This window comes from Pteropus vampyrus, unplaced genomic scaffold (assembly GCF_000151845.1).
Source record: "Pteropus vampyrus isolate Shadow unplaced genomic scaffold, Pvam_2.0 Scaffold6, whole genome shotgun sequence".
Lineage (NCBI taxonomy): Eukaryota > Metazoa > Chordata > Mammalia > Chiroptera > Pteropodidae > Pteropus > Pteropus vampyrus.
This window is the reverse complement of record NW_011888787.1, coordinates 10729218-10737399: the sequence shown is the minus strand read 5'-3', so window position 1 is coordinate 10737399 and position 8182 is coordinate 10729218. Positions and strand designations below refer to the sequence as shown.

The window sequence follows — 8182 nt, the reverse complement described above, 5'->3', positions numbered from 1 at the left end:
TTTTTTTTTTTTTTAATTCCCAAAGAGGATGCTTGGATCTGATTGATTCTGAAGAGTTTAGAAGACAATAGACAAATAGGCTGATCTATTACCCTTGAACCATCTTTTGGACATTATTTGAATTAATATATCAAAAAAATGTCAATGAAACCTGAACCCACCCCCAAATTTTTATTCTCTAGGATTTTAAAAATAAGTCTTTGTGTCCAGACTGACATAACACCTAGAACAAGAAAAAAGCAAAAAGCAAATCTTAATTTCATGTGGCTTATCTGTTGCTGTACTAAATGGTAGCTCTACTTCTTGTTTATATCATTAAATCAGATGTCAGAGTCGAAGACTGCTGTTTCTCATCTTATTAGATAAACCTCACCTAGGTCCATCCAGAACAAAAATGTCAAGCTGGAGAGGTGATTGATAAAAAATTGTATTATCAGCTCAAAGATCAAGCTACCTGAGGTTGGTGGGGATAAAACCTAGAGCATCCTAACAGAGGAATCTAATGTCTGTATCTTCCCGTCTCTGAGAATGGTGAGCTAGCAGCAAAGGTGCTCAACTTATGACGTCCGTCCTCTCTGGGCAGACCCGACTAGGCAACCCTATGGTTACTGCTTCCAGCCACACCTGTTACCAGCTCTACTCCTGGCTGCCTTTCTGTTTATTTTAGCCACTGACCAAATTATGATATTGTCACCGTTTTCAGATACTGCATTGTATTAGGGGGAAAAAATTAACCCAAATCATAAAACATTCAAAGGTTTTCTTGCTTTCATATCTCACGAATCAGTTTAGATGTTTAGGTGTTCCCTAGTAATTTCCCTGGGACCATATCATTTCATAGGAAAAGAAGCAGGTATAAGGTGTTCCTTGGTAACTGTCTCAAAACTAGTTTGATATACACTATATCTCATAATAATTCCTTATTATTCCCAATATGTGGGTAATACTCCTTCCTAATTTTCAGCAGTGTTGCAGTATTTTTTTTCAAATTTGAGAATCCTATTAGTCATTTCAATAAAAGCTGGATGGGAAAATTGGACAAAGCTGTTCCTTTCTGCATCTCCTTTTCTCCAGTCTTTTTCCAGAGAATAACATCATAATAAACAGTTCCGCTCACCACATAGTATACAGAGGTGCTGACTGGAACACAAAATGCTTAGATAAAAGAGATGAGAAAGCTAAAAGTAAAATAAATTGTAAATACTTACGTTAATAAATAAATAAAATAAAAGAGATAGCTGTAAGAACTCTTAATAAGAATTGAGTGTATGAAATCTGATCTTTTTTTCAGAGCTTGTCAATGGAAACATATCTACTGAGAAATCTTATAAGAAAGACTTGAAACTTAAAGTGAAGCATAAGACATTCCAGATATAAAACAACCTACAAATTATAATAAAATCCTCAGGCTTTAGCACAGGGAAGCTTATGAAAATGGATACAGCTATTCTGAAAATAAATTTTGTAAACATTTAGTAAACCTTAAATTATACATATTCTGCAAGCCAGGACCTCTATGCCCTAGCAAAATTTAAACCAAGTAAATAGACATGTATGATGTTCATGACTGTGTGTGTTTGTGCATTATGTATTTTGTAATAGTAAAGAAAGGAAAATAAGTGTTCAGCAATAAATAAATGAATAAACAAACTGTGGTATATAGAAACACTGGGATATCCTACAGCTGTTAAAGTAAACTACATCTACATATATTAACATAAATTTCGAGATCGACCAAGGCCAACATGAAGAGAAAAAAATGAAACACAATTACAGTGACATTAATGTAATTTTATAGATATGACATCATGATGAACATTATTTTTTAATAAAGAGATGTATAAATGGTTTTAAAACATGCATTAGATATCTGTACGTTATAGGTAACAATGAGGGTAGGGAAAATGAAATAAAGAAAGATAGATGAACAAGAAAATAAATATATAAGGATTCTACTTGGGGAAAAACAATATTCTAATACTGAGTGTTACAATCCATTTAATTTTATCAACTGAGATCAAATGTAAAAATAAAAGATGAATATAGTCAGACTAAAATTGAAAATAATAAAGTAGGTTATTTTTTATCATTTTTTATTGAGGAATAAACTCAAAACTAATATTAGAACCTTATAGTATAAATTATGGAGTTTGTTTTACGTTACAGTTAAATTAATGACAAAGTAAAATTTTTATGGATACACATACACATACACACGCATATATATATGCACACTATATTGGTGCATTTTTTTCAAAATGCACAAAAAGGCACTTTGAGCAATAGCCTCCATGTCCCTATATACAATGAACGTTTTCATTCTTCAGTCTACATTTGCCGCTCTGAAACACCCCCTTAGTGACATGCTTTCTTATCTTAGTTTTCCAAGTGTGCTCATTGTCCTGATTTTCTTACTTCTTCCCTGGCTGTTGCCTCTATTCCTTTTTCCCAGACTACTCTTCTCTTCCAGGCCTCGTCTTCTTCTTTCGCTCCACAGCATTTACCTTTGGGACCTCCGCAAGGATATCTCAGGAAACCCTCAAACACACCATTTCCACCTCTGCACAGAGGAGCTTTACTTTGACAAACCTGGTCCTCCTCCAGCTTTCCCCACCGAGCAGCCCTGTCATCTAAGTTTCCTTCGTCACCTCTCTCCCGTGAATCTCACATATCCAGTCCACTGGGCACTGATAATCCATGTCATGATTTTTGTTTTTCCAAACGTGTCCAAACGTGTCTATTGTCACTCACAATCATTACCATGCCTGGAACAGTTCAGTAGCTTTCTGACAGGCTTTGCCGCTTCCACTCTGATCAATCTCAGTCAATTCTCTATACAGCAGCCAGAATGATCATCCCATACAACAAATCTTTTCATTCCATTCACCTACTCGAAAACCTTTAGTAGCTTCCTATTACTCGTAGCATAGCACAAAGAACACGTTTCCAGTAGGTCCTCCAAGTGCATCTGTTTTTGTGTGTGTTTTTTGTTTTGTGTTGGTTTGGTTTTTTGCTCTCCTCTTCTACTTCCTGATGTCCTAAACAAGCTACCTAGGGACTGACTAAGGCAACTTGTAGAGCTCATGTTCTATCCTTGGTCCAGCCAGTTGTAGCCACGCAGGCACATGGCTTCGTTCCTCCTAGAGTTCATAGCTTGATAAGAGAAGCTAGATTTTTTAGAATTACATGTTAACTTCAAATTTCAAAATGTTGGCACATAACTCAAATGTTTTTAAAACACTCTCTAAAACGAATAGATAATATCTGTGGCAGGATTATAGCCACAGGCCATGAGGAGGCAACCTCTGTCTTACAGAGGCTGGTTCCATCAGCATATATTCGTTGTGACATGTTACTCAAGGGTTTTTCAGACTCCAGATCCCTTAGATTTATACAGGCATGATTATAAATACTAATGTCACACTGGAAGAATTTATGAACTTGACGTTCTGCTGTTATTTTTCAGTAATTTCCATCATAATTAAGTTAAAAGATAATCAAAAATTAAGAATTAATGCACAGATAAGAAGACACAGATGGTGAATAAATGAAATAATTTATGTATGATTTCAACTTTAACAATTTAAAAACAGGTGCTTTCAGAGAAGAATAAAACACAACATAGACCATAGGTGGGAGGCAGAAAACCTGGAATGCAATAATAATAAAATTAACTTTGCCTAAAAGCTTCCCCAAATTAGATGTAAGTTATTAGCATGAGAGAAATAACTCAGAGGGAATAATGTAGAATAAGACTGAGGCAGGTATTCTTAACCTGTACAAATTTGATTAAATTCCTATTTAAGTTCTGTATAATTATTCGTAGCAATTGAAAATATTTCAGAAAGAATTTAAAAAGCAACACTAAAATGTGCAAAACTAAAGAGATCAGTAATTGTCAAAAATAAGTGAATGATATCTCTATTCTTTTTTTTCCTATTCTTAATCTCAAAGGAAATGTGATAAAACAGTCACAGCTTCATGTAAAATAGAAATATCCCCAACTAGAAATGTGGCATAGGTGCATAATCACTCACAACTGAGAGTGCAAGCAGCTAAGTTTCACTCGGACCCTTGCGCCTCTTCAGAATTATACTGCATTAATAAGTGAACTTTTAAATATAGAATCTAGTCCCAGATAAATTAGGTATGTTGCTTATAGTAGGAGCTCAATAAATCTTTCAGGGTAAATTTTGCAGGAGATAAATTAGTTCTTCTCCATCTTGGATTAAGTTTAACCCTTTCCTATTAAGAGGGTTTTCCTGGATCACATCACCTAATGTCTCCTTTTGAATCTTCCCGGAACAATTACTTGTTTAGATTCTAATTATTGCGTCTCTCGTAAATTTGACTTTTTCTCCCTTCGATCCATGTTTATCATTTTTTAAAATCTTAATCAATATATGATCTCACTCAACTTTTCACCCTTATCTTCCATTTTCCCATTAGAACCAAACTCCTAGAAAAAAAAAAAACTGCTTTTATACTATAGTGGAGAAAGATAATTGTATATTTTGTAACAATTTAGAAGTTTTTGTCGATATAAGAACAAATTAAGTGATGAAGTTTTATATTCAAAACTAAACATTCAAACCGTTATCTCTTCCCTACTTCCCGTTTTAAACTTTTTTTATTTAAGACGGATTCTTTGTTACAACATGTGTGAAGTGCTATGCTGAGTTATTTTATATGTATTATCTAATTTTGTGCCGTTGCAATTATTTGGAAATATTAAATGGTATTAGGTCAGAATTAAAACTTTCAGACAAAACTAGAGGCAGTGCAAGTTGCCAGCTATGAATACAGCATCCAAAGTTCCTCTTCTACTGAAACAAACAGATCAGGAAAATGGCAATTAAAGGAAAGAAGTGTCAGAATACTTCTTAAAATCCTTTATCTCTCTCACTACATTTAGAATAGAGACCAAATATTTGAGTGCTATAGCTATCAAAAGCCAATTTTGTTTGTGAGTGATATTTAGTTCTTGCGGGATTCTGAGATAACATCCCCCACACACGCGCGCACACACGCACACACACACACAGATGACAGAAGTATGGGAGGAGGCAGAGCCATTTTTCCCTTTTTTCACCCAATAACTATTGTTGAATAAAACCCAAATCTAGCATCACCTCCTCTGGCAAGCTTTACCTGATGCCCACAGCTATTCTGTCTCTCACAGCATTCTTTCCTACAATATTTTCAACTTTCCATTATAATTTTTGGTTTTATCAACCTGTCTTGGCAAAGAATGCTAGTTTGCTGAGGTTATTATCCACCTGCATACCCTTGAGTTTCGGTATGGTGCCTGACACATAGTTGCTGCTCAAATGCAGAAGAGGAGGAGGAAGGGAGGAGGAAGAGAATGAGAAGAGAGCAAGCGACCAAGTTCGGAAAAGAGCACAGTTACGCAGGAAGTGGTTGAGACTGTGTGCAGGAAGCAAGTAAGAAAAATGAGAAAAGATGTGGAACAAAAAGAAAAGCTAAGTTACCTTCGAGTTCAGAGAAGACAAGCAGTTTAATTTCTTGGAATTTCAAAAGGCTAATAAGGTACATATTTCTGAAGCTCTATGATATGGAATGAACTAGTAAATAATAATTAAGAATTATTTAGTCTATGGGCATCCTACCCTGAACAAGCTCGATCCCATCTGATCTGGGAAGCTAAGCAGAGTCGGGCCTGGTTAGTACTTGGATGGGAGACCACCTAGGAAGACCAGGTGCTGTAGGCGTAAAAAATAAGAATAAAAAAATAAAGAATTGTAAGCTGACAAGGTCCTTGCAATCTTTGGGTTCAACCAAGGTTTGCCTCGCCTAAAAAAAAAAAAGAAACTATTATTGTGCGCAGTGGTATATCTTATAATTTTATAGAGATAGCTATAATGACAGAGGCAGGCTCTTTTATACATTCAAATTATATATTAAAGTTTAAAGCAAAAAGCAGGAAATCAACTGCTTGTATCATGAATATATTTTATTTAATTTACTAATTAATTATGCTTCCTTTCTCAGCAATAATTAAGATGTGTGATTTCTTAATTTCTGTGTACACTGATAATGCTGTATCTGAGGATGTAGACAGTAATTTTCATTATTATCATTATTACAATCACATCTAATACTGCTTTACTTGAACACTCTCGCTATAAAAGTGAAGCTTTGCCTTTCATCTTTTGCTAATCTTTCTCACCTGCTTCATCTAATTAATATATCTGTACATGAAACTTTAACAAATATGTCACTGTAGATATTATTCAGTCTTATGATCTCAGACTGTTGTCAAGTCATCTGCCTTTCGTTTGTTTTTGTTCTTTTCAATGTTATAGTCATTATAAATGCAACTGCAAAATTAACTTTGCCCTCCCTAAGCTCATGTTACTTTAGTTACTTAAAGAACAATTTCCTGCTCATTAGATAATTGGGCCGAAACTGTTATTTTTTTGCATTTTTGAGTTTCTATTGAATGGCTCCCTTATATATAGTTAACGATCTGTGTCTGCACTTTTAGAAGAGAATTGCAACCTTTCAGTGAATCCATCTGGGCCTTGTTCCATTTTTAAATCTAGGGCATTTTTCTCTTTGACTCCCTCTTGATGTGTAGTGTTCTGCAGTTTGAAGTTCAAGCATGTAAGTTATTTAAGTACTTTAAGATCCAAGTTAAAGTATATATTTTCCACCATATATTGTATGTTTATGTTCATCTGCACACTGAGAAGAGCTCATCTTGCTTTTTCTGTAGTCATTGATTTTCTATCATAATGAGGTATAGGGAGGGTCTGGGCATACAAAAAGTGCACAAAATATAGAATGAATGAAATGATGCTGGTATCAAGATGACTTCTGAGGTTTTAATAAAATTATAGTAAATTCTGGAATGATTTTACTGTTGTTGTTGTTGTTTTGTTGTTGCTGAAGTAACAAATAACCACAAGCTTGCGGCTTAGTAAATACAACTTTATTATCATATAGCTCTATAGGTGAGAATTCTAACTCTGCTCTACGGTAGCCAAAATCAAAGTGTCTGCGGGCCGCAGGGCTGCATTCCTTTCTGAAGACTTCAGGGAATAATCTGTTTTCTCTTGTTTTTCTGGTTTCTGGAAACCATGTACATTCTTTAGCTCATGCCCCTTCCTTTTTCTTCAAACCTAGCACTAGTGGATGGAGTTCCAACTGTGGCTATGTTCTCCTTGGTTCTTTGTAATTGGGAAAGGTCTTCTGCTTTTAGGAAACCATGTGATTAGGTTGGCTTACCTGGATCATCCACACTAATCTTGCCATCTCATTGTCTTTAACCTTAGATTAAAGTCCCATTTACTGTGTAGGGTAACATATTCCCAGGTTCCACTTGGGGTCCGTTATTCTTTCTTCTGCACCCTTAAACACGTTGATCTATAAACATCTCTCATGTACTTACTTTATGCACTAGCCATGTGAGCTAGAATAATTCAAAAGCTCAAAAAGCATCACTTTAAAAGGATGAGTGTATATGTTAAATGTTAGAAAGGGAAAGAAAACATGCAAACATAGATAACAAATGATGAAAATCTGACTTCATCTCGATACTGACTCCAGTCCCACTTCTGCCGTGATAACCACTATATCCATACTTTATACATTTACATATAAATTCATACACATATAAGTAGGTTCATACTTTTATTTGATGATTACTTTCTTTATTCAATAAATGTATTATAGTTTTTGTATGTCATCGCATATAGGTTCACCTCATTCCACAGTTTAGCTATAACACAATTTATTAAATGATTGCCATATTAAAAGAATTCAAATTATTTCCATTTTAACTTCAAAACAATATTTCAATGAACATTTGGAATTAAGACTCTGAGTACACATGTGTATTAGTTGGGACTCAGGTTGCACATGTCAAAAATGCAATTCAAATAGCTCAGCAACAAAATCTATTTATTGCCTTAAGTTAAATCGAGAAACCAAAAAGTGTGTGTTATTCAAGAACTGTTAGATTTATGGATTAAACAATGTCATCAGGCATCTATCTATTCGTCTCACCACTTTTCTTCACTTGGTGTCTGTCATTCTGAGAGATTCCTTTAATATGCAGGAAGACCGTATCCACCTATCCAAGCCAACATCCAAAGAAAGAATAATTTTCCTAAATACTTTAGAAATGTCCAGTTAACAACACTGACTGGTCTAGTCT

General features: G+C 34.7%; 1 pseudogene; it reads left to right on the top strand.

Moving 5' to 3' along the window:
• The first annotated feature begins 5613 nt into the window (after positions 1-5613).
• LOC111745453 lies at positions 5614-5732 on the top strand (annotated as a pseudogene).
• The last annotated feature ends 2450 nt before the right edge of the window (positions 5733-8182 follow it).